A 17,385-nucleotide genomic window follows, 5' to 3' on the forward strand; every position below is an offset into this window, starting at 1 on the left:
TCAGTGTTTGTGTACCTCGTCTGAGACTTCAAAGATCTTGGCGCACCAAATCTCCCTTAATCGTGGCTGAGGAGCCATTGTGTTGATGATATGGTTATGACATTACGCCTTTATGATAAAGCTCATCAACGCCAAAGACAGTTAAGACTAATCCACTGAGCACACACGCTCGGCAGCATCACTTAACTCCCTCGGCAGCTTAACAAAGCATGGCCTGTCTCCTTACTTTGCCTGAGTTTTCTAGCCTTAATGAGGGGTTACTGAGGCATCAAGGAGTTTGTGTGTTGTGCGTTTGCGTGTGTACACACACGCACGCACTTAGAAGGCAAGCATGCGCACAAGTTACAATCTGCATTTCTGTGAATGAATCTGATAAATGCGCTTTGTTCAGCTCTTGGATGTTAATCAACGGCTATTATCTGAGTCAGTACAGTTTGTCTGAGAAGGAAAAAAAAAGTCTAAACGTTGACTGAGCCACTTAACGTCATTTAGAGAAGTAATCTTCTTAGCCAAGTTAAATATCTCTGTTCGCATTTTCAGACAGTAATATCCAGCTTTGGTTTGGAGAGGCTCTCTAGAAATACATGGGCAGGAAAACATGTTGTTTTCATCTGCCCCTTCGCTGATTCCTATGTGTACTTATCTGTGCAGCACCCACCCTGGCTGACTCCATTGTACTCTGTTGTGCTCCCCCTAATCCTCAAAGACCAAGTTGAGGAGTTGTAATCTGGAGGAACTTCTCATTCTGCCTCATTCACAGGCCCATGTAATGAAACCCCCCTTTGATGAATAAGTCGATTAGAAACCTCTATTTATGGTAAGTTATTCAAAAGGATCTTAGGTGTTTGGAGGGATGAGTTGTTCTTAAAAGCATGCACTGTACTGGGTGTTTAATAGCCAAGCCTCCTCCTCTTTCCTGTAGCCCCCTCTCTCTCTTTCTCTCTCTCCTCTATCAATTTTTCTATGAAACTCCTCTGTCTGTCTTAATGGCCTCCCCCCAGCCCATCTCTCCTCTCTCCCTCCTTGTCCTCCTCTTATCTAACTCTCGCCTGGCTACACTGCCAAGTGAGAGCACCAAAACTGATTTATGCAGTGGCCATCACAAGACAGCAACCATTCTTGGCTGTGGCCGGAGAGAGATAAAACCTCACCATAAAGACACCATTGTTCCCAGCCCTGAAAACAGCCACAAGTGGGATAAATACTGCTGCCTTTTTTCACAGCCTCCTCAAGGACTAGCATCTGCGTGGGCTTGTGACTGATCTTCGCCAGATGAAGGCAGCATCTCTGTGATTGATCACGGTGATGCACTGGTCACCTAAAATAGTAAAGTGAGAGCTGGGACCATCACTGTATACTAAATACAGTGAAATGTGAGATTGTGTAAGTGTCCACAAAGCTTTGGAACACAGAGGTTGGAAACAGCAGAGTGACAGTGTGTGAATGTGAACAGTTATGTTAAGATTTATTAGATAAAAGCTGGAACATTTCAGAAGAACATAATCTGCTCCTGTGTCCTGTCTCCAAAAATGTGTCTCTTTTAGATAAGGACTACCAAAAAATTTTCATTTCTCGCAAAACCTCCCACATATCCTGCTTGTAATTTCCACAGGAAGGCTGACATGAATAGTTTTGCAGATCATGTTTTTAGTAAAACCAGTGAGACATGATAAAGCAAATTTCTAAGTAGGTAATTCCATATCTTATTTTTTGGGATATATTTTAATGGCATTTAAAGAAATTTTCCTAAACATGCAAAACACAGTGGAGAGCAAGACCATTGTTTTAAATGTAGGGTCCAATTGTTTCGTCCTAAACAGTTGTGGGAATGAGACACGCACATCCCGCTTTTTAATGCGTTGCCCAATCAACCTCACATAGCAATGTTGATCAGTTACATGAATGTGAGGAAAAGTTGCAAAAGGCATAAACACTAGTGAACAAACTGCTCAGATCCTTGATTGTTGTCAAGACAACAGTGGGCTTATTTGAACAAATAAAGGCTGGCTCCAAAAAAGGCAAGGGGAAACAATACATGGACTGCAGTGGCTTGCATGGCCATTTCAGCATAATCTATATTTCCACAGTATTGATTCCTTCCCAGCAACAACATATCTCGTCTACGTCTCTCATTTCAGCAGAAAATTCTGTCCTCGTGTTAAGCTGCTGTTAACGCAAACTTTCCTGAAGATATTTCACAATAAAAGCACTCCAGGGAAGGGAAGGGAAAGGATTATGTGTCCTCAACTGCTGAAAGGGTTTTAATATGAAACAGATGAAGGGAAGTGTTGAGTTTGTATTAACAGCAAAATCACAGCAACAATTAAATTAACACAGAAAATGGGAACAAATCAGAAAATAGGGAGGCGTCTTGCAAAGATATGATAAAACACACAAGAACATGAGATATTATAAAACGTCTGTATCCAATAAATTTCTGCTTTTCTCTTCAGCTGAGATACAACCAAAGGGTCTATTTATGGCACTATTTCATAATTTACAGTACTGCAGAGGGCGCAGTATGTTTGAAACAAACTATTTCGTAAGATGTGTCATAGTATTATGTCTAAAAGCAGGAGTTTATACTTGTTATGAATGGCCACAGGTAGGGCAAAAAGTCTGCGGTCATAGCAAGATGGTGGATCCCGGTCCGACCTGCGGGGTATGGACAAAAACTTAGAAATGATTGTTTGGGCTCAGGTCAGTTTCAGTCATGTTGGCCGAACAACAGGCAGCAAACAGGCTGTATGTGTGTGTGAGAAGAACTACTGATGACATTGCATAATGTGTGTGCCGATCTACACATAGCTCATAAACAACTATGTCTTTTAACTTTCATTAGGTGTCTGTCAGAATGCCTCTTGGGTTTGGGCCGGACTTGGTTACTACTCTCACGGACTTGGCTTGGGTTCGGACTGAAATATGCAACCCAAGCTGCACTCTAGTCATAGCCTCCCCCTGACTGTGTCACACTGCCTCGCTGATCGCTCTGTGTGTTTAGCATGTCCTCCATGCGATACATTGAACAAATGATAAGACTTGCAGACTTCTGTCTTTTTGTTTTTTCTGTCCTTGAAGCCATTCACAATGTTGAACCAAAGTGGAAGTGGAAGCAAAGAGAGATCTTAAAACTATACCTCTCTCACACGCCTCTGCATACCTTGCCAGTCACTATGTGAAGTTGGCATGGTTGTTTGCCTGGTTTATAAAACTGCAAAATTTGTCAGATGTGCCCCCACTCCCCCAACGATTCCACTGTCAAAAAAAGGGGGTTTCAGACACTGTTAGGCAGGCTGACAAGCACTTTTTTAAAGCTCACTGAGGCCTTAACTATTACGTGACAAAGAAAATGATTTAATGGTTTCAGTAAAATGACGATTACACTTTGGTAATAGGGGGAAGCTTGTTTTCCCATTCCCGCTGGGAGTGGCATTCTGGGAAGTTGAAATAGGCAATGCAACTGCCATACCAAAATCAAATCTCAGGATTGCACAATACGGAATTTTAGATTTATCTCCAATTACTGAAGAGAAAATTACTGAGGAAATTATGTTTTTTTTTTTTCTTACTGAAAATGAACAGCAAATAAACAGTAGCTTACAAAGTTAAGTTACATAGTGCCTAAATGTTTGGTCCTTTGATTGAGATGGGTGTAATGACTCAACTTCCTCTGAGTGCTGCCTTTGTGTTTGTCTCCTCTTCAGTTAACTGATGTTCATAACAGTGGCACCCTGGAGATGAGCCATAAATACATGTTTATATTAAAAACAAAAAAGATCAGCACTATGGTAAGGTTAGTGGAATGATTCTTTCCAGAAATCACACCAGTAAAAAAAACATAAAACAAAAACCTTCTCTTTTTTTGGCCTGTGTTGGGATGTGTGTTATTTGTAGCAGGGATGATTGCTTCCTCTGTCTTGGTTTCATCCTGTTGTCTCTGGTGTATTTCTGTAGGTGTGGTCAGGTCCGGTCAGTTCCGGGTGGGTCAGTTGTGTGGTGTTAATCAGACCTCTCAGAGACTGAAGAGGTAGACAACAGATGCTGGTAGGAGTGAATCACTCAGCACTGAATATACCACATGTCTGGAATACAATGACCACTCAGTCCAGACACAATACCCACACATAAACATGGCAAATATGCCAACTCACTGGCGACACAGGCATGAAACACACTCTGGTGTATGATCACACACACACACACACACACACACATACATGTATGTACAAACAAACAGCAGAAGGAAAAACAGAGGGGTTGCCCCATCATCTCATCATGATTATGATATTCACAGATGCCAGACATGTATTGGTTTCTCTGAATCATCTTCCACAATGCCAATTATGTCATTCTTTCTCTCTGTCTTTTCTTTCTCTTGTGTTCCTGGAAGCTAATTTGGAATCACAGCCAGACAGCAGTGAATCAGTGAGACACTAAACCATAAGATAAATGCCAACCCCATGGTGGTGTTTTCGTTGGTCAAATGTTGCTCCTGCTGGAGGAGTGGGGGCGTTGGATGGGAGGTGGTCTTCACTCTGATGTCTGCCAGCACGGAAAAGACCCTTTTTACTGTCACCTCGGGGGCTCTAAGTCATTTCCAGCCCCGCTAGGAACATTTCACACATTGGTTAAAAAGGGCATTTAGTCACTCGCACACTAATGGAGACACACAAACACAGTTGCTAACATCTTGCATCTTACTCTCCCCCTACCACCCCCACCCCCACCCCTCTTTCTCTTACGCACTCACAGGCTTCCAGGCGCACACACACACACACACACAAATGGACACATATGCGCACACTCACAGACGACAGCCTAATTATACACAGAAGTTGCTAAGGCCATTTCCAAGAGGCTATTTACACTTGTATTTATTTGTCTTTTTTCAAATATTCGATTTATGTCTCAGACTTACTGGAAGCGCATGCTGGCAAGTGCCAGGGAAAGCATTTGGGTCCACTTTAAAAATGATATGAGGCCAGACAGACTGGGAGATGAAAGGAGTCACGGGGAAACAAACAAAACACAATGAAATGCCATAATACAGATCAGAATGAGAAGGGAATACAGGGGAAGAAGAGATGAAGAAAAAAGGAGAGGAAGGAACAATTTGCTGTAAACTCCTTTGGTAGTAAATCGCAACCAAATGGCCCAGAGAATGAGTGGCGCAATGGTGAAAGTGCTGAGAGATCCTTTGCTGTGATGGCTGCATGGATGGATGAGAGGGAGCTGTGTGAGATAATAAACTGTAAAAAGCTTGCCCATCGCTTTCCAGGAATTACAGCATTCAACATTCGGCACTGTTAACATGATCCCTGCCAGGGGTGGCTGGCTAAGAAAGGACTGTAATTTGATAGGCTTGAATTTAGTTCAGTATGTTGAAAGTGAATGAGCATGAGTATGTGAATGTGTGTATGTGTGTGTTTGTGTGTGTGTGTGTTATGTCCCATGTCTACTGTCCAAGTCTCTGCTAACTGTGTGTACTGTATGCTGGTGCTCTGTGTGCCGGGTATCTACAGCAGCGAGTTGGGTGAGTCCCGTGGCGAAGTCTCTCCCCCTGAGCTTGGCAGCATACACACACACACTCACAGGGGAGGTTCAACAGTGGCTAGAGGAGGGCAAAATCCAGCAGCATTTTCTTATTTATGGCCTATAAAATCCCATGTAATTTGGTGGTTAACTTTAATGGGTAATGGGTGAAATCCCTCTTTGTCTTCCTCTTTAATCGTTTCCACATTAAATGGGGCAACTGTCAAAATAAGATGATGTCATCATGTTAGGTCACCACTTGTTGCCACCGTCCAACACTTGACTTTTACTGCTCATACTATGTGTGGCTTTTTGAAAAAAGAAGTCTGATTTTGCCTTTTCTAATAGCTTTCTATTATTAGTGAGGAGGAAATTGTGAGGAATGTTTGAGTCACTCTTTGAGGGATATATATATATATATATATATATATATATATATATATATTTTTTTTTTTTTTTTTTTACAGTGTAGGTAGTTTTCGGTCTGTGAACTGCAGCTTTAATGATCACAGCCACACTGAGTGATAGAGAGGACTGTAGTCATGCTACTGTAAAATGAAGACTGACATACGCAGCCTACAGTAGCCTGTCTGCTGTGGCATTGTGGCCAACGGTTCATGTTTATTTTCTCCATCAAACAAGGATGAGAGAGATCCTCAGCTCTATAATGGTAACTTTATGTGGCCAGAATTCCACTGCTTGCAAGTCTACTGCAATGGTAATGTGGTGGACAATTTTATTCATAGAGACATTCAGGAAATACTTGTGCACAGCTGAATTTAGTTGTTCCATCTGCAAATGGGCTTTAGTATGCTAATGCTGCATGCCCCATAAAAACATCTGAGTGCTCTCTCCAGTTCACCATCATCCCATTACATGGATCAGATGGCACATGCTTAGACACGTCTACTTCTGATGCTTGTGTGGACTGAGCTATTGCATTATCACTATTATAAAACCATCAGTTTCTTTCCTTCGGCCTTTGCAGGACACAAGCATTTGGGATTGCATGAGAACAGCACTTAACCCATAATTTGGCATTGTTATTTCAGGCTGTACAGCTTCATTCGTAAGCTCATCAAAGTGACCTTTAGCTACAGTATGCTGCAGATTTGAATCTGTCATAAACATTAATGCATCCTGAACAACCCTGTCTCCTGGAAGCTGCATTTATATGCAACTAATTTGCAACTGTCATGTTTTCTATTAATATAATAAGGGAAAACTATTAATTTACGTATTTGGCAAGTTGCAAATACGCTGTATCAGTAAAATGATCTCAAACAATGTATTTGTCTTGTCCAAAATGTCTGATCTTGCAGTTCAACCTTTAGTGACTACAGCATTATTAAACTGTTTTATGGTTATCCAGCCTGCTATCACCATGGTATATGAATAACACGCCAGTTTCCATAAGTCATTTTCCATGTTATCACTACGCATTTTTAGCTTTCGTGTGACATTTCACGTTTTATTTCTCTGCTTACTAATCCTGAACCCCTGACCAAAAGTGCTTTAAATGACACGCAAAAAACTTTACATCCATAGCCACGATGTGTGAAATGCCTTAAAAGTGGCATGTGACTTTAAACACAATACGTCTTTCCTAAACCTTAACTAAAGTGCTTTTGTTGCCTAAACCTGACCAAAGACAGAACTGTATAGATGCTAACTCTCGCCTCTGGTGTGACAGCTTTGCACTTGTACACCTGCCATCTTCCCCAAACTACCATTCAGGTGACTCTGCTGCCCTTAATAATAAAATAAATGCAGCACTTCATTTGTTCATGCATTCATTTTATTAAAAAAGTTGCCTTTAAACATAATCTAGCCAGTCACAACATTTTGTAACATCGCCACCATAATTGGGAAAACAGTTGTGTCATTGGAACTTTCCGGACTTTGTAAATATTAAAGCTCCATTAATCAATATTTATATTAACACTGGATCAAATTACTCTGCATACAGTCAAGGGGTTGGGTATTATGAATAGCATCTCATGTTATTGGTAGAGTGGAAAATTTCAGTCTTTTTTCACAACCTCTGCCTCCCTTTCTTTTTTTCTTCTTTTCTTGATAGCTGTTTAAACAGACTGTCTTATTGTAACATTTCAGTTCCCGTGTCGATTGCTGAGACACTCAGAGAGCATTACAAACATCAATAACCAGGCTTTAAACAAGTCCACCCCAACAAATGTATGTCAACTTCTTGTTTGTAAATGAAAAGAAAGGTAAACATCATTTATCTCATCTGCCCTTTCAAGAGTCCATTACATCTTGGAAAACTACTCTTATTCGTTGTTGTAGTTGTGCATACATAATGGAGTTGATGATGAGAATTTCTGGTTTGTTCACCTTTGTTTTCACCTTTCCCCTGAACAGGGCTTGTTTAAACATGCCTGGTTGTCCATGTATACAATGTCCTGTGAACTTGGTCGTACTCAACAGTTTTCAGTTGGGCAAACCCACATCTCAGCAGTTTTTCTGGTGAGTAAAATATTATTCTCATCAACAGAAATGGAGGCTCAGACCTCCTAAACAGAGCTGAGTGAAACAGAACATTTTCTCACTGAATGAACGCTGCATTACTTTTGTGGGTTATGGCCCTCTGTGCTGACCTAATAAATCTGTCTGACTTATAAGGGCAGAGTAACTGCGGTAACATTAACAATGAGGTCAGCCAGCTCGACGTAACCTACACTTGACCTTTGTGGAAGCCATGAGGAGGCATACGTGACCACTCCTGGGTGTGTTTGGTGTTTGTGCCCATTGTTCCAGGGCATGTCGGCGTAGCTTTTTCTTTCTTTCTTTCTTTCTTTCTTTCTTTCTTTTTTTAACTGTGTGGGCTTTCCCAAGTCTGCAACTAAGAAGGAAAAAGAGATTTGCCCTCAAAATATTTTTGGAAAACTGGGTCTTATAAGGGCTGAATTCATTTCATCCATTCATCAGAAAGGCAGAGCTCGCTTTGAATCATTATCTTGACCTATTACAGAGGCATTCCAAACTACAGACGCTTAATGTGGCCTGTGGGCAATCAGACCGGACAACTGCTTCCCACTCACCATTCACTATTCACCATTGACCATTCACTAGTGACAGGACACTTCTCAACAGCATCTTCTCATTAGGCAAAAGATCTGCAAAACATCCTCATGGTCTGACAGATTGCTAGTTCTAAAACCCTTATTAGCATGTGCTAGAGTTAAATAAGATGAAGACATATTATATGAATTGTGTGATAACAGAAAGAAATTGACATATAGTTGATAATACAGTTATACAGTCATGATAACTGTCCACTCTCTTTAGGTCAAAGTTTACAGCATGAGTGTAACAGCTCTTGGTATTTTGCAAGAGAGTGGAAATTGTCGGGGTGATTTCAAAATCGTGAAGTTGCAATGAGTAAGGTCGGGCCACAATTTAACAACACAGCTAAAAATGAAACGTGAATAGAAAAAAACGTTTTGGCTCAGTTTTTGCAAAGTTAAATCATTATTCCTAACATTTTTGAGGCTTTCACCATAGTGGCTTTTAACATTAGGTTGCTATTAACTATGGCCATTTTATCAGTCAGGACATGCAAACAAAATTTAATGGAAGCCCACACAGTCTGTTTCAAAATATAAGTTTTAAGTGCCCCATGGGGACCAAATGCAGCCAAATTTTGCAAGATTGTTCTGGCTAGCCTGTATTTACGCCTGTATTTACGCCCACAGCATGGCTTTAGCCAACTCTGGCACAGTGGTATTGAAAATCTGAAAAAAGATAATTCTTTTGAGTCAGTTCACACATGTTATTCTGCTAATTTCATGAGAATTTCTTCTATGTAGGAGGTATGGTTAAAAAAAAACAGTTGACATGAATGCATGAAAAAATCTGGTCATGACAAGATTAATTATTTATTTGACCTCCACTGGCCATAAATTGCAGCAACAGTTTGTTTTAAATGTCAGTACAGTTGAAATGTAACTGTACAGCTGTACAGCACAGATGAAATCAGTGACAGAGACCACTGACCAGTCAGGTTTCAGCTAACAGGGAGAGAGAAGGAGAAAGAGAGAGAGAGAGAGAGAGAGAGAAGGAGAAGGAGAAGGAGAGAGAGAGCTTTGTCCCATGTGGGCAACTGCAGATGGCAGCATACCACTGTGGCCTTTGAAATCGAGGAGGCATTTCTCCAAAAGTCTCTAAACATGCACCAGCAGGAATGCCATTAATGAATTTCTAATGTTCACCCTGACACGGTAAATTGCCTCCTAACAGTTAAAGCTTGATGTCTGTTACTGTCACTGTTACAAGTACTCCTGCTTGTACTCCCACAAGACCTCAGGTCACTATGACCCAGACAAAATCCCCAGAGGCAGCCAAAGAAGACACAGTCTGCATGGAAATCCTTTGGCAGCAGCATTGAAACATCAGCTCTGGTGGTAGGAAATTCTGTCACATTTCATAGTAAGATGAAATCCACTCTCACACACTTGCTAAAAACCTCTTAGGGCGGCACGTTTTTGTTTTGATGACGGCAAAGATGATTATCACTGCCTCAACAGTGACCAGCCTCAGGAATGTCTGGGCACCGCGCAGGTGATAGCAATTATGTCATCTGAGCTGTTTGAGGTCATATCCTGCGTGACATCATGATATCATGATCCTTTCACTGAACAAATATCCTCAAGTATTTTTGGGGGAAAGGATGACTTCATCTCTAAATATTGTTGTAATACACTCCATAAAAGAATGAGGGCATCGATGGCCTGTGAATACCGCAAAACCACCAGTGACCCTTTGGCTTTTTTTCTTTTCTTCCACTTGAGATCTGTTGATAGTTCCTGTTATTTTGGGGAAATGTGACTTCTTTGAATTCTCTGAAGACACAGTCACAGTGATCTGATTTAAACATTAACATTTGCAAATAACTACTCATCATGAGAAATATTTTTTTAGTTAATTTGATTTAACAGTTCTAATCCCTATAATAAGTAGAAATGGCAACCTCTTCTTTAATGCCTGTTTTTTTAATCAAAAGTACAGTGACACTGAAATCACATCATGATGAAATTAGTCTGTTGATCCACGTGACTACAGACCATTCCTTTCCCAGGCCATCTCTGAACCTAAAGTCCAAAATCTGGCGAAAAATCAAACAGAGTTATCTGCTCAAGGGCAACCTGTGCTAAGCAAAGTTTTTTGCTCCCTGCTTGGAAGTATAATTCACATGAAAGTGACTGCAGTGGAAATGTGTGTGCATGAGCGATGTGCATGTATGTGAGTGTGTCATGTGCTTGTGCGCAGGTATTTTAGATGTTTTCACCTAGGCGTATATATGTGTGTACGTGACTTTGTGCGTGCACCAAAGTGTGTGAAAGTGTGATGGACACAGAATGAGAAAACGAGGAGAAAGAAGCAGGAGGAAGTGGAGTAAGGAGAGGAGGGACAAATTTATGAATGTTTTAGGGTGAAAGGGGTTTAAAAAAAAAAAAAAAAACTCCCACACACTCACCAGTGATAAAGTGAGCTCAATCATTTGTAGGCAAAAGACATCAAAAGTGATCAACATTGTTGTTTTTGATGTAAAACTTTTTGGTGTGCAAGGAATTTTTTGTAGTTATTAAAGAATGAGGGGTTAAATGTTAATAATACGTTGCACTGACAAAAGTTTGTCATTTTACATGACATTACATTGACATGTTACATTTGTAAACTATCCATTAATCACCTTTATTCTAACCCAGTCTGTTTGACCTAAACTTTTACCAAATATAACTTGAGCTTGCAGTCAAATCAGCACAAATACACAGATCAGCCACAACATTAAAACCACTTGCATAATATTGTGTAAGCTCTCCCTGTGTTGCTAAAACAGCTCTGACCGATCAGGGCATGGACACGGGACCTCTGAGGGTGTCCTGTGGTGTCTGGCACTGGGATATTGGCAGCAGATCCTTTCAGTCCTGTGGGTTACAGGGTGGGGCCTCCAACACAAGCTTGTTCTGGTGCATCCCACATACGTTCAATCAGATTTGGATCTGGGGGATTTGGAGGCCAGGTCAACACCTTGGGCTCATTGTCATGTTCCTTGAGCCATTTCCGCGCAGCTTCTGTGGTGTGGTGGGAGCACTGTCCTGTTGGGGGAGGCCCCTGCCATTGGGGAGTGCGTTTGCCATGGAGAGGTGTGTTTAGTCTACAACAATGTTAAATTGGGTGACATGATTAATATTAGGCCCCAAGGTTTCCCAGCAGAACTTTGTATTGTAAAGAGATGATTAATGGTATTCACTTTACCTGTCGTCAGTTGATGATGACAGGTAAAGTGTTGAGCCATGAGTCCAGGCAGTTACAGGTTCTGAAAGCAGTGTACCCCAAGAACCTAACAGCTCATCCAGAAAACAAAGTCCATCAATCGCTCCGCCAACAAACAAACAAACAAACAAACAAAAAAAAATTCATCAGAGGGGTTGATAAATGAAAGAATTACAGTGCTAGCTTCTTCTGTGAGTGATATCGTGTCATTACGCACTTCTCATGCAATATCTTACCTGCTCAACCCAAGTTACACATTGCAAGAACATGGTTTGGAGTGGGAATGAAAGAGACACAATTCTCCCTATTACAAGTCAGTGTAGCATCAACTTTGTGCTTTTGTTTTAAGCTGCTCCTGGGGTCAAATTTGGTCAAATTTTGTATCTTTCTTTTCATAAATGACCCTGATAACATTAATAACATTTTTTTTTTTTTTTTTTTTTTTTATCAATGAACATGTAGTGAATTTGTGAATGAAGGCTTTTGACCTGATCAAAGATCAAAGTCTGTGCCCTTCAGGGAGGAAAAGTTGGACAGCAAAGTGTGAGCAGTTGGAGTGGTTTAGCAGTGGGCAGAGTTGGATTTTGGCAGAATGAGTTCATGGAGTTTATGACCCTGTTGTCTACTCTGTGCACCAATTGTAGTCAGGGTGGAGTTTGGCTTCTCTTTCTCTTGGTTGGTTCACTGTTATTCATCAGCCCTCACAGACAGCATCTTGGTGTTTGAACTTCCTGTCCCGCCACACGTCCGGTTCCTAGGAATAACAGCCAGGCTTCTGGTGTCAACCTCAGAGGTTTGGATACAGATCTGTGAATGTCTGCCATGAGCTGCAGGGGCAGGTCTACTCAGAGTACAGAGTCAAAGAAAGCTGCCAATAAGTAGGTACAGAGGTGAAATAGTGTAACCTTTATCAAGTCTAAACTAGTTAAATAAGTTTAGATTTTTTCATTAAATTCCAAATAAAAATAGGTAGATTGATTTAATTGTTATTTTGTGGTTGCCTCATGAGTCATGAGTATTATGCGTGGTGATTTAGCCATGTAGTTAGATGAGATCAAACAATACCCACATGCCCTAATGTACATTGAAAAGGTTAGGGAATTTTGTACTAATTTGGCTGTAACTTTGGAAGACACCCACAATTAGGATAATAAGTCTTTCAGTGTAAACTTGGGCATGTAAAATTGCAAATAAAAGAACCTATCCATCAGTCAGGTTTTTTTTTTGTAAACACTCCCCATTCATAACATGGGGAGGGTTTAAAAATAACAAAGAGGCAGTACTACTTTCGTTTACAAAAAGAGTCACTATGGTGATGTTTGTTGATTTATAAATATTACACAGTAATCTGGCAACCACATGGCATGGGTACCGTGACTTTTTTTTTTCTTTTTTTTTTCTTTTTTGCTGATTTTGCTTGTTTTGGATTAAAAACATGAATTTGTTCCACTGAATCTGCAGTTGACTTTCTGTCCACTGTCCGTCTGCATCTCCTCATCATCGGTAGTTTAAACGAAGTGAAATGCTTACACTTGATTAGTTAAAGCCTCCGTCATGCAATGAACACAGCACTCCTTCCCAGAGTGCAACACGCATCCTCTGAATTTTCCCATGATACCAGGTAACATTAATATTCTGGTAAAGGTTATTGGGTTAGAAGGCGAGAGCAGTGGTCAGGTAGAACATCCCACATTGAGAAAGAGAGAGAGAACAGAATTAATCAATCAACCTTCCACTTCTGCGAAAAGACAGGTTGCTGCTGAGGAAGTGGTGTTTCATAATGCTGTGTGAGTGTCAATGATCTCCCCCTGTGTTTGACACGAGAGGCCTTATCAACTCAGCCAACAGATCTTATCAAGACTCCAGTTAATCAGTGACCGGCCACAGCGAGTTGGAGCCTATGATACTGGAAGGGTCAGTGCTGAGTGCCTGAATCCCCCATTTTCATTCTTGAAGGACCATGAAAACTCAGCTGAATTCAGAGAAGGCTCTGAATGGTTCAGGTTTAGAGGAAGTGTTTGGTTGTTCCTGAGAAAAATCATGTGAGTGTGTGTACAGTATGTGCCTCCATCTGAGCTGAGAGCAAACTGAACCAAGGGAGCATAAACACAAACTGAGCTTCTGCTGAAAAGCTCTACTTCATTCTTCATGTTTCTCATAGTGTGTAAAAGTGTATACTTGCCTACATGCATTAACATGCTTTTATATGTGCATTTACAGTATTTATAGTAATTTAGAGTAATTTACCGAATTTCCCTTTGGGGATGAATAAAGTCATCTATCTATCTATCTATCTATCTATCTATCTATCTATCTAGAGAAAAGGGAGGCAACAGAAGAGGACATTAAAAGAGCAAGGAGAGGGACAATGTTGTCTATCTCTTATCCCATCCCCTCACCCCCCTCTCTTTGTCTAAACCCAACCGATCGAGGCAGATGGCCGCCCACCCGGTTCTGCTCGAGGTTTCTGCCTCTTAAAAGGAAGTTTTTCCTTGCCACAGTCACCTAGTGCTTGCTCATGGTGGGATCTGTTGGATCTCTCTCTGTAAATTTTGTAAGATAAAGAGTATGGTCTAGACCTGCTCTATATGTACAGTGCCTCGAGATAACTTCTGTTGTGAATTGGTGCTACATAAATAAAATTGATTTGACTTGGAGGGGAGAGACATGTTAAGGAGGATGCTGATTTTAGAGACACCATGTCCAATCCTGTCTTGCAAACATGCTGTAGCTACATTACACATCATTGCACACTATTTATTTCTATGTTACAGGATAAAGTAAAAAAAAAAAACTGAGTCATTGCCAGAGCAATCCCCCCTCCACTCTCATTAACTGACTTTTTTTCCTTTCCCTGACTGAGGACACTGACATTTCACTTCAACTAATCTGATTGAGCCAATTTGGTTCTTTTTCTGCTGCTGTCCACAGTCAGTTCACTGTCCAATTGATGCAATGCACCTTGACCCCCAAGGCTTTTTTTGTTTTGTTTTGCTTTTCTGTTTTTTGAGCTGACTGTCAAATACATCCTTTCAGTTCCAGCACACCAGGAATCCAGCTGCATGTCACATCCATCCAGCTCATCAGCTGTACTGTTCAGAGGGATTATTCCTGCACAGCTCACGATGTGACTACTTTCAACTGTTTCAAAAATACATCAGTTTCCCAATTTCATACTGCTATTGATAAGGTTTGGTCATGTTTTGGGGATTTGGGAAAAGTTGTGGTTTGAGTTAAAATTAATACTTTCATGTGGTTACAACAATAACCACTTGGTTACAGTTAGAGAGTGCTTGTGGTCATGGTTAAAGGAAACTAGTGTTGACTGTTGGACTGCCGTGCCAAAAGTCAGTGGCTTATTGATCAGTCCATCCACTCCAACCTCCTCCTTGTGTGGACTTAGTTGCTCTGTAATACCGCAACTCTACTTCCTCCTTTGCCCATGGACTAGAGTCCTGAGCACTATGGCCACTATAGGCCTTCATCATGTGAATGTAAAATATGTTGTTTTGAGTATTCCTTAGATTTCTCATTTTACTTGGGAGGTCAAGACTCTGACATACAGAATCTCTTAAACTTTATATAAATAAATAAATGTATTTCTTCTTTCAATTAGTCACTCTGGACTGAAATGTTTTATTCAGTTATTTAACAATAGTTATTGGGTTTGTTGAGCAAAGATGAGTGTGTGTGTGTGTGTGTGTGTGTGTGTGTGTGTGTGTGTGTGTGTGTGTGCGTGCGTGCGTGCGTGTGTGTGTGTGTGAGTCTTGGACATGAAGAGTGAGTCTGAGTGAGGTGGACATTATTAGGGTGGAAGGTCAGGAGCTCACAGCAGGATCTCTCTGGGTTTACGGTCTGTGCTTTGAGGTGAGTAAGACACATACGCACATCCGCAGCGAGTCAGAGGCACCCTGTTAACATCCACACTCTGTAAAAACTGTGAAAATTTGTCTAATTAACAGATTCAGTTTAACGTCTTGGGTTTTGGCTGTGTGCAGCACAGTCTGTACCCTGGAAGGCTCATATCTGTATTAGTCACCACACACACACAAACTGGCCAGTGAAACAACTTATTTACTGCACGTCATTTAACTTTCAGAAAGCAGGATGTTTCGTTGATTCAAACACTTCCTGTTGTGGTGTTTACTGAGGACGTCTCTTCATGCATTATGTGAGTGGACGCCATTTGAGGAGAGTGCTCTGTTCTTCCCGGCACACTTACTTCTTTGACATCTCAGGAGAGAGCAAGAGAAGGTGAAAACAAAGGAAGACAACGTGCTCAGGCGAGGGAAGAGGACAGAAGACAGTGGGAAGTTGTTTAGCAGATAGCTTGCTCTGTTTACATTAGACTTTTCACTTTTAAAACTTTTAATAGCTTTTAAATGTTTCATGAGATTTGAAGTGAATCTGCACATCTTTGCACTGAAGGCCACTCTTAGGTAGAGCAGCCATATCTCAGCAAGTGTTTCTTCCTCACTTTAAATAGTCAGGTGAAAATAAGTGACACACTTTTATACAGCAGTGTTGTCTGGTAAGTCTGTGACCCAGACATTTTTTCTGTCTTTAACACATGTGTCTTGACAGTCTTGCAAAAAAAAAAGCAATTCCACCAAATTCATGGGGTGCAATCAAAAACAAGTTTTTTTCAGATTTCTGCCTGTTTCTTTCTTGAACTTAACCTCTGTTTGGGTAGCTTGTTGATAAAATGTCCAGACAGTCTTTTCTACTTGCTCTAGGTCTATGGGTGTAGATGAGTGGTTCAGGACCATGGACAGAGGCTCAGACAAGTGCACAGTCTTATATTGGATGTTCTGCTGCTGGAGCCTCCTTCTTCCTCTCATCATCATCACTAATGCAATAACAAGTGAGTAGTAGTAGTAGTTAGTATATCAAATAAATGAGACCCTATCTTCTGGAAAATGATGCTGCATATACAAAAGACAAACTCTGAGGTTCAAGTTCAAAATATCTCTCTATAATGTGATTTTAAAAATCTCATACATCAAAATATATGTGATCGTATTAAACATAGTGTAACCTGGGCACAGTGCTGTTTGCTGGCCTTCACAGTTTGTGTGTGTATCGTGGAGCTCAGGAGCAAAATAGTCACATTTTCCAAGACAGTCAGTCAGACAGTTTAAAAGTGGAATAGACTGAGATAAGATAATTGGTCCAGACCGCAGTCTGCCCCTGCCTTCTATTTGACAAGCACAGCACCTGGCCAAGGTTTGTGTCCCATACTGTTTTCATTTGCCCTCATTCTTCATGACTGATAATTTGTATGAAAAGTTTACTGATTTTCTTAATCATAGAAAATGATTATTTCACAGACTGTATCAGATTCTCTCACGGAAAAAAAAACATTCTCATTCAAAAGCAGCAGTGGATTGTTACTCAACAAGTGCAGCAGGATCTCATTGGAAGCAACTGCTAAATTTCATTCTCTCATATGACTAATCACTGGATGATGCATGCTATCTTTAGCTTCCTCACTTGCACCAGTGTGGCAGCTTTTAGGGAAGTGAAAGTATTTTCAAATGGCCACTCAATAGTTAC

The 17,385-nt window shown here is 40.8% G+C and overlaps 1 long non-coding RNA gene across 4 annotated transcripts in view; it reads left to right on the forward strand.

The window, feature by feature from the left end:
- Positions 1-17,385, forward strand: part of LOC127142886 (uncharacterized) — a 37,227-nt gene that overhangs the window by 11,476 nt on the left and 8,366 nt on the right. For 2 of the 4 annotated variants that reach the window (XR_007813988.1, XR_007813989.1), the window contains exons 3-4: positions 14,866-16,083; positions 16,566-16,693. The exons of 1 other annotated variant lie outside the window; for it this stretch is intronic. This is a non-coding gene — a long non-coding RNA (uncharacterized LOC127142886). The remainder of the gene's footprint in view (positions 1-14,865; positions 16,084-16,565; positions 16,694-17,385) is intronic. One more of the 4 variants, XR_007813990.1, reaches the window with a different exon arrangement.

Source organism: Lates calcarifer, linkage group LG10 (assembly GCF_001640805.2).
Source record: "Lates calcarifer isolate ASB-BC8 linkage group LG10, TLL_Latcal_v3, whole genome shotgun sequence".
Classification (NCBI taxonomy): Eukaryota; Metazoa; Chordata; class Actinopteri; family Centropomidae; genus Lates; species Lates calcarifer.